The sequence below is a fragment of the Saimiri boliviensis genome, chromosome 5 (genome assembly GCF_048565385.1).
Source record: "Saimiri boliviensis isolate mSaiBol1 chromosome 5, mSaiBol1.pri, whole genome shotgun sequence".
Taxonomy (NCBI): Eukaryota; Metazoa; Chordata; class Mammalia; order Primates; family Cebidae; genus Saimiri; species Saimiri boliviensis.
The window spans coordinates 67,097,310-67,107,535 of record NC_133453.1 but is presented as its reverse complement, the minus strand read 5'-3'; the positions used below and the strand labels follow the sequence as shown (position 1 = coordinate 67,107,535).

At 42.8% G+C, this 10,226-nt stretch overlaps 1 non-coding gene across 1 annotated transcript; it reads left to right on the top strand.

The window, feature by feature from the left end:
• The first annotated feature begins 7,722 nt into the window (after positions 1–7,722).
• Positions 7,723–7,826, top strand: LOC120364483 (small nucleolar RNA U13). The gene has a single exon (XR_005579734.1). It is a non-coding gene; the product is annotated as a small nucleolar RNA U13 (small nucleolar RNA).
• The last annotated feature ends 2,400 nt before the right edge of the window (positions 7,827–10,226 follow it).

Below are 10,226 nucleotides of genomic sequence, written 5' to 3'. Positions count from 1 at the left end.
GACTGTGGGTATTGTGACGGCTTATAGGCCACAGAGAGCTTAAGGTAGGTCTCAGGAGCAGCTATGGAGGGCCCGGGGCCAATTAGACAAAGGAAAAACCTGGGATTCCCATCAGGCTTTGACACTTCGCTTTCTTTTTAGTGACTGTTAGCTCTTCCCTTGCCTGTGAAGCAACTCAGGGGAAGTGCAAATTATGGCAAGAAACTATATTCCATCTTTCACCCGGCAACAGGCTTAGTACATCTGGCTTATTTCTGAGCTGGTGTGTGCTGCCTGGATGTGGTGATCTCTCTTGTTTTGGACTGCAATAACTCTGAGAGCTTTTTTTTCTCTTTGGGAACAGTTTGGTAGCAATCATTTAAACTAGATACTGTATTTAATTGATTGGGAGTGAAAGTTGTGCCCACAGAGGAAAGGAGTAAGAAGTTAAGCGATGCTCTGAACCAGGGACTCTGTCCTTATTATTACGTAATACCTCCCCAGTCCCGGCAGAGTCGATAATTCTGATCACGAATAGTGGACATGCACATTGCGGAGCTTTATTTTATTATTTAATTTTGAATTTTGTTTTTGTAGTGGGGATAGATTTGTACCAGTTAATTTGTGTTCTCTTTTCTAGTTCTCTTGTGAGACTTGGCATACATTTCAGAGGCAGTCATTCCTAACCGTGGGATAGAAAATGAGTTATCAGCACCTACATGCATTGAGTACCTCTCTCAGCTTCTGTCATTGATTCAACCAATATTTACTGAGCACCTATTTATGGGCCAAGTATTATTCTCAGTGCTGGGGAAACAATAACATGTCAAGTAGACGTGATGTTCTAGTTGTGGAAGATAGACAGTACACAGAATAAATAAGTAGATTCTACATGTTCAGAGGTGATTAGTGGCATACAAAAGGAAAATCAGGGTAACGGGCATGAGGAGTGAGAGTGGGCAAGGTGGGGAGTTGCAATTTTATTTATTTATTATTATTATTTTTTATGGAGTCTTGCTCTGTCGCCCAGGCTGGAGTGGAGTGTTGTGATCTCTACTTACTGCAACCTCCACCTCCCAGATTCAGGTGATTCTCTTGTCTCAAACTCCTGAGTAGCTGGGACTGCAGGTGCCCGCTACCACACCTGGCTAATTTTTGTATCTTTAGTAGAGACAAGATTTCACCATGTTGGCCAGGCTGGTCTTGAACCCCTGACCTCCAGTGGTTGGTCCCCCTTGGCCTTCCAAACTACTGGGATTACAGGTGTGAGCTATCACGCCTAGCCAGGAATTACAACTTTAAATGAGCAAGTCAGTGTAGGCCTGATTGAAAGCTAACATTTGAGCAAAGGCTTGAAAGTGATAAGGAAGTCAGTTCTGCCAGTATCCGGAAGAAACGATGCTAACCATATAGAGAAGAAGCGATGCTAGCCATATAGAGACCCCAATATAGGACTGTGGCCAGCATGTTTGAGGAACAACAGGGAGGCCGTGTGGCTTGAGTGGAGAGAGCAGGGGGAGAAAAAGAGAGATCAGTAACGTGATGAAGGCTCAGATGGTACTGGGGTGTAGCAGTGACTCTCAGGGCTTTTTCTGAAGGTGAAATGGAGAGCCCTGGAAGTCTGTGGGCAGAGGAATGACCTGATGTGATGTGCGTTTCAAAGTCTGGCCACTGTGGTGAGATTGATCTATAGGGAGTTGGCCAGCAGACTGCCAAAATCCACCCTCCTTCCTCCACAGTGGAAGCAGCTGGCCAGCCAGGGACATTTCCTGTCCTCCTCTGCATGCAGGTGTGGTCATGTGACTAGAAGACAGTAGGGTGGCCATTGGCTGAGAAAAGAATGAGCGTGTGGTAGAGAGCTGCTTTGCCGACCTGTACCCAGCCCAGACTGTTACATAAGAAAGGAATAAACTTCTTGTTACTGAAACTACTGAGCTTTGGAAGTACTTTGTTGTGGAAATCTAGCCTACCCTACCTAAGACAAAGGGCGAGAGTGAAATCTAGAAGACTAATGAGGAGGCCGTTGCAGTCGTCTAGGTAACAAATCATGGTGACCTGGAAAGAGGCGTTAGCAGTGGAGTTAGCACAAAATAAAGAGAGGCTGGACCCTGATTATATTTTGAAGGTAGAGCCACAGATTTTCATGACAGAAAAGGAGAGCTGTTTGGCCTCATGGTTTTTGTGCTTATACTTGATAAGGTTGAGGAAGTCAGGTGATGGAACAGGCTTGAAGGGGTGTACCTGGAGTGAGGTTTGGGTTGTGTGCTTTAAAAAAAACTTATAAATAAATGAGGTTTAATTGACTCATGGTTCTGCAGGCTGTGCAGGAAACATGGCACTGGCCTCTGCTCAGCTTCTGGGGAGGCCTCAGGAAGCTTCCAGTCATGGCCGAAGGTGAAGGGGGAGTGGGTATCTCACATGAGCAGAAAAGTAGCAAGAGTGGGATGTGTTAAATTTGAGATGTTGGTCTCCAAGTGAAGATGTTGAATAGACACATGGATATATACATTTGAAATTTAGGAAGATATCTTGCCAGGGATGTTATTCTGGAGTCATTAATGCATGGGTTATGTTTAAAATCATGGAATTAGATTGGGACTACTGTGGGGATAAGTAAAGTAACAAACTAGGTCAGAGGATTGAGGCCTGGATGATTTCAACTTTAAGAGGTTGGAAAAATAGGGAGAAACCAGCAAAAGTTACTGAATGGGGGTAACCAAGGAGAAAGAATGAAAACCAAGAGTGTACTGGAAAACACTCACCTATTCTACTTAGATGTTCAGAGTTCCATGATGCCTATGGCCCAAAGAAAGACTGGAATGGTTCTTTGCCTTTTAGAAGCAGGAGAAATACCTATAAACTAGAAACATTAAGATGAGAGCAAACCTGGAGGCATAACAGAGGGGCAAGAAAGAGATTTTATAGCTGAGAATACCCTGGCAGCAGCAGTGGTAAGTTGGGAAATATTTGGATTCTATTTTTTGTCAGGGAGGAGAGAGAGAGATTTTTTTGAGCAATGGTGATAATCATTTCTATTTTAGAAAAGGAACTGGGCTGGGTGCAGTGGCTTATGCCTATAATCCCAGCACTTTGGGAGGCCCAAGCAGGCAGATTGATTGAGCTCAGGAGTTTGAGATCAGCCTGAGCAGCATGTTGAAAACCTGTCTCTACAAAAAATACAAAAATTAGCCAGGTATGGTGGTACATGCCTATGGTCTCAGTTACTTGGGGGACTGAGGTGGGAGGATTGCTTGAGCCTGGGAGGCGGAGGTTGCAGTGAGCTGAGATTGTGCCACTGCACTCCAGCCCAGGCATCGGAATGAGACCCTCATCTCAAAATAAAATAAAATAAAATAAAATAAAAAATAGAGAAGGAACTGGTGGTAGGTAGGGGGCTATATTTTGAGGAGAACATAAAAACTTTGTAGCTATTTACAAGACCAGTAAACCAAGCTGGAGATGAATCAGCCATTTTAAGTGGCCTTGGGATCAATGCCCCAGTGACTTTAATCAAGCTGGGATCAAGGGGCTGACTCTAAGTACAAACTTTTCCCTCCAAACCTTACTTGTGTCTTCAGTTTCAGCAAGGGCATCATTATATACTTAGTTGCTCATCCCAGAATCTGCTAGTTATTTTTAACACCTTCCTCCCCTTCACCCCATGTCCAGTCATTCACCAATTGCTGAAGATTTTGGCCTCCTAAATATCTCTCAAATTTGTCTACTCCCCTCCACAGCTGGTATGGCTTGGCTCCATGATCCTACCCAAATCTCCTTTTGAATTGTAATCCCCACATGTTGAGGGAGGGACCTGTAATCCCCATGTGTCAAGGGAAGGAGGTGATGGGGGACAGTTTCCCCCATGCTGTTCTTGTGATAGTGAATGAGTTCTCATGAGATCTGGTGGTTTTATGTGTTCGGAAGTTCCTCCTTCACTCCCTTCTCCTCTGCCACATTGTAAAGAAGGTGCTTGCTTTCTCTTCGCTTTCCACCGTGATTGTAAGTTTCCTGAGGCCTCCCTTTCCATGTGGAACTGTGAGTCAATTAAACCTCTTTCCTGCATAAATTATCCAATCTCAGGTATTTACAGCAGTGTGAAAATGGACTAATAAACTGCTGTACTCACTGAAGCTACTCCAATAAGCTCCTGACTGGCCTCTTCAAAACAGTCTCTGAATGCTTCCTCTATTCATAGACCACACTGGAGGCAGTGGGAGCTTTTAAAATAGAAATCTTACCACCTCACCTCCATGTTTTCCCTTTCTCCTAGATTAAAATCCTGAGGCTGACCTTCAAGGCTCTACATGTTCTGATTTCTACATACCTCACCAGCTGTGCATAAAGAAACATCATTTGCTGAATGAATGAATAAAACAGTAGACTAGGACACTGCCTCACTTTGGATAAGTCACTTAAATATTCTAAGCCTCATTTTCCTAATTTGTGAAATGAAAATCATTATTTTCATCACTGGGATTTGCTGAGTTAAACAATAAGGTACCGCATCAATAAAATGTGAGTGTTTAGCATGGCATAATATAATTGATCATTGCAAATAAGCCAAATTAGTGTTTAGCCCAGAACCTGATAAATGCACCCAATACATATTGTATTGTTCTTGATAAATTGGCACTTTGGGGTGCTAATTCTCTTAGGTGACTTTTTGTTTCTGTAAAATTACCTCTCAAACTCCATGGCACCTCATTCAGTGCTGAACAGACAGCTGCACATGGTTATTTTCAGCATTGTACTGCTGCTCAAAAAATCTTCGTTGTCTCCAATGCCTATGAAATCCAGTTTAAGTTCCTGTTTTGCATTCACATTTCCAATTTTGTTCAGTATACATCCTATGATCCTGAGAAATCAATCTCAAACAAAATTTACAGGGTTTCTACAAAATTCCAGGAGCTGTGTTAGGTGCTGGATATTTAAATTTAACCACTGAGGCTGGGCGTGGTGGCTCACGCCTGTAATCCTAGCACTTTGGGAGGCTGAGGCAGGCAGATCACCTGAGGTCAGGAGTTTGAGACCAGCGTGGCCAACATGGTGAAACCCTGTCTCTACTAAAAATACAAAAATTAGCCAGGCATGATGGCAGGCACCCATAATCCCAGCTATGTGGGAGGCTGAGGCAGGAGAATTGCTGGAACCCAGGAGGCAGAGGCTATAGTGAGCCGAGATTGCACAATTGCACTCCAGCTGTGTGACAGAATGAGACTCTGTCTCAAAAATAATAATAATAACTACTGAAGCCTTGTATGATGTAGTTTGACCAGTGAAGTGCTATGTCATTTAAAGAAAGAGTCTAAATAGGCCAAAATATCACTAAAAAGGAATTTCATTCTAAAGTCTCTTGAAGGATATCAACAGGAATTGTGGCCCCAAGAACACAGCCCAGCACCTGTGGCAGCCACAGAGGTGCACTGCTAAGATCTCCCTTCAGCAGAATCTGCTGTGGGGAACAGAGTTGACTGACAGCCTCTGGCTGCCACGTGGGATTCAACACAGTGTTCACACCGAGGCTAAGCTTGCTCTGGGTTGCACTCAGCCAGTGAATGGTCTGGGTAGGGGTGCTAGAGGAGTACACTGAAGCTAAGGCTCTCCCTGTCTTCCTTCCTTCTTTCCTTTCCCGGATATTAGACCTGCAAATGGTCTGAAGGCTCTCCTGCCTCCTCCTGCTCCCTCCTCCTTTTTCCTTCATAGGGATTTTGAATGCCTGTTGCGTATCAAATCCCACTTTGGTGTCTGCTTCTTAGAGAATGCAAACTAACACAGGCGGTACCAAGAGTGGTCCAAGACAACAGACAGTAAGATGGGGCTTGGGACTGGTTCACGCACCACCCAGCTGGCAAGGAGGACCCAGTCATGAGGGAAACATCAGGCACGATAATCCTTGGCACAAGGTAGTTAGCCTAATTGCTAAAGCTTTCAACCTTGGTGTTCTGGGATCCCACACAAATAGCGTCTGAGCAGGGCTCTTACTACATAGTGCAGGAGGTATGGGAGTGGGATCACACACAGCCATCCATACATATCACATACTTCTGTCACAGTCCAGAAGGAGCTGCTTCATGAAAGGCTGCAACAGCCTACTGAAGGAATGGCTGGAATGCTCAGGGGTCAAGCTCTGCAGGGGTAGATGCGGTCCTGTCTGATGTGTTTTAAATCGGAGAACTCTATGGCAGTGCGTCCTATCAAGGAAAAATACATGTGTCGGGGAACCAAGGGTGAAAGCAAAAGTAGTCCACTTACCATCATTCTTATTGACCCACCGTGGAATTATGTGTTTCTAGTCCCCACAATTCTGGGCTTTGCAGGGTTGAAGGTCCTTGCTCCCAAAAGGGGATCCCTGTGCAGGGGGACTTGGTAAGGCTCCCACTGAACCGAAAGCTATGACTGCTGCCACCTCACTCGGAAGTCTTGGTGTTCAGGGGACAGCGGGCGAGAAGAGGAGTCCCCATCTTGTCAGCGGCAATCAACTTCCATTAGCAGGAGAAGATCAGGCTGCTTTTATACAACGCAGGCAGAGAAGAATATGTGTGAACCCAAATAATCCACTTGGATACCACCTGCTTGCTATTCCCTTGCCCAGTTGTAACTGTGGACATTTATAGCAACCCCAGCCTGAGAAAGATATGAGAAGCCAAGGGTTCAGACCCCTCAGAATGAAGGTTTGGGAAATACCACCATGTCATCCACCATACCTTGCTGAGGTGATAGCCAAAGTTGAGGGGTGGGGATTTATAATGGATAATGGGGAAAAAGAGGAAGAGTATGAAGTATGACCCTGAGCCCAACTACAGGAACAGGAGCTATCGTTCATCCTTCTATCTTCTCTTTTCCAAATATCCCCCAGGAAAACTTGGAGGATGCCCTAAAAATGTAAAAAGACAGGACACATATTCAGAGAAGTATTTGTGATGCATTTAACAATAAAGGAATATAATCCAGAATACTTTTTTTTTAAACTTCTGAAATGAATAAGAAATGATCATCTCATAGGAAAATGGGGAAAGACAGGAATTGGCATTTTACAGAGAAGAAACAATGTAGACAATAAACATATAAAAAGATGTTCAATCTCATTAATGATTGGGCTGATTCCAATTAAAATCAAGTAAAATATATTTGGGAAGGAGGCAGGAAATAGAGTTCATTAAATTGTATTTTTCTCTTTACAATTTCTACATAATATATTGCTATATAATATATTGTTCACATAGGTATTACTATTTCAAAATAAGTTTAAATATTTCTTATGAATGAGCTCAATTATACAAAAAGTGCTTATATTCCTAAAAATTGTTTTATAAAATGGTAGTGCATAAAATTATTCTCTTCCTAAAAAATTAGGTTTGATTTTAAAGATGATATTGAAGACAGAAGGTATGTAATTATTAAGTTCATTTTAGTTATTTTATAATAGCAGTCTTTTTTGGATCAAGATAGACATAGATATAGATAGATAGACAGACAGACAGATGGATTTCGATCAAAAGACACTGGTGAAGTTGTCTTTTGAAAATAAACAGATAAACCAAAGGTTTATCTGTTAAAAGCAGATTATTTTTTAGAGCAGTTTGAAGCTCTCAGAAATATTGAACAAAAGGTAAAGGAACTTCCAATATGCTTCCTGCCCCCATGTATGCATAGTCTTCCCAATTATCAATATCTCATAGCATGGGGGGTACATTTGCTAAAACTGATGAACCTACATTGGCACATCAATATCATCCTGAAGCGATCCTTTTACAGTTCCTCACCATGATGATTTGGTGTTCACATGCATGTGTGAGATGTGCTGCCCGCAAACCTTGTTAGGACATTGGCACATTACCCGTCTGACATGAAGAAATATACACAGCACTCAAAATCTATAATTTACATTAGACTTCCCCTTGGTTTTGTACATTCTAAGGGCTTAGACAAATGTATAATGACATGTATTCACCATTATAGAATCATTACAGAGTAGATTCACTGCCCTAAAAATCCTCCGAGCTCTGTCTATTCATCCCTCCCTCTCTCCTAACCCCTGGCAACCACTGATCTTTTTGTTATCTTCATGGTTTTGCCTTTTTCAGAATGTCATATAGTTGGAATTATATAATATTTAGTCTTTTCAGACTGGTTTCTTTCACTTACTAAGAGGCATTTGAAGTTCCTCCATGTCCTCTCATGGCTTGATGGCTCATTTCTCTTTAGCACTGAATAATATTCCATTGTCTGGATGTACCACAGTTTACGTATTCATTCATCACTGAAGGACATCTTGGTTACTTCTAAGTTTGGGCAGTTATGAACAAAGCTGCTATAAACATCCACATGTGGTTTTTGTGTGGACATAAGTTTTCAACTCCTTTGGGTAAATACCAAGGAGTTGCATAGCATAGTAAGAGTATGTTTAGCCTTGTAAGAACCTTGGTGTGTTTTTTAAACAGACAGCTGGATTTCTCCTCTTTGGCCAAGAATCCTACACTGCAGCACTTGAAAAGGCATCAGTGACACTTCATGATCAGCCTGCTCATGCTTGATAGCAACCAATGTAGTAGGCATTCAGAATTATGTAACCTTTGGTTCAGTGAAGAGGGGTGCATCCAGGGATAAGTACACAGATTTCCTGGCACTGGAAATGTTCTGTGTCTTAACCTGTATGAAGAGAACATGAAAGTTCGTTATATGTTTCTTTATACCGTATATCAATTATGTATTTTTGTATTGAGGAAATATATCATAAAAATAAAATTTTTTAAAGGCTCAAATACAAGGTAATGGTGGCTCTGGGATTACACAATAGTAGTTTACAACCTTTGTATGTTTAACACATATTTTCAGGGTTTAGAACTTTTTGCTGTTCACTTAAACAAGACACTAAATATATCTGTAAGAATCACACTCCTTAAGTGTAATTGCCTTGTTACTGAACCAAACTGGGTCAATTTGCCCATGTGCCATGGAAGGCCAAACATCGAAGCACCAGGGTTTTGTAGAGAGAAGAGTTTATTACAAGTCGCTGAGCAAGGAGACAGGAGTCTGGCTCAAATCTGTCTCCCCAGGTTTGGGGCTGTGTGTAGGTCTTATAGGGAGAGGATAATGAGGCATGCTGTGATTGGATCTTGCAGTGAGGTGATGCTGGGAGCTGTGATCTTACTGGATCTTGCCATGAGGTGATGCCAGGGCTCAATCTGATTGGATCATGCCATGTGGTATCTGCATTTCATTTGGTCCCCATTCCTTGGTTCGAGCACTTAGGTTCTACTTGTGATTGTACATTTGGTTCACGTGGGAATAATCAGGTTATATAACTTGCACCCATGGCAACTGGAAAACAGCTCACCATTTTATTACACAAAGTTGAACCAGATTGGGTTGGTTCTGCAGTTACAGCCTCACAGAATCTGCAAAAGCATCCACAGTAATCACTCTGTTTTCCAAGTCACCCTTTAGCACGTACTGGGTGGTGTTTGACAGAGGTGTCTCCCTAACCAGATGTATGCTTCAGTCAAATCCGGTCCTTTCTGGAGGACCAGCTCACAGTGAGCCTCTTCCCTTGCACCAAGTTCTGCTCACCTCCTGTGCCCGTGGCTTGCTCAGCCCCACCTGACACATCACTGTGGTGATAGGAAAAATACATTTTACATGTGAGTCAGAATGTCCATGTACCCTGGGAAGTGTTGATGGCACACTGGCTGGAAGCCATTGGCTCATAAACTCATGAGTCACTGCAGCAGCTCCGTGCAGAAAAGTCCGCAGTGTGGGAGTGGTGAGGAGAATCTGCTTGAGTGGTGTTGCCTAAGCTTGAATTCTGGCTTTGCCATTTACTGGGTAGGTAACCTTAGGCAAGATACTTGACCATGCTTTCATTTTCTTCTCTATAAAGTGGTCATAATGTTGGCATACCTACTTCATAGGGTTGTTGTGGAAAATAAACGATTTGGTATATGTAAAATGTTTAGAAGGTACCTGGTACCTGATGCTACATGAGTATTAAGATTTCTTTTTGTTTCTATGGCATTAGAGTAGCTCCATTTAAGTCCAAACGGCAGATGGGATGGGGCCAGAGTTGGGGAGAGGACAAACATGCTTTATGCTCTCTACACCTTGAAGCTGTAATAGAGTCGGACTCTATTTTGACTGCTGGCAGCTCTGGAGCTTCACCTCTTCCTCTTCCCTTCTTGCTCCACATCTCAGTAAGCTAAGAAAGCCCACACCCGCCTCTCTTGCTGCCCATAGGAAGCTCAGCCCAC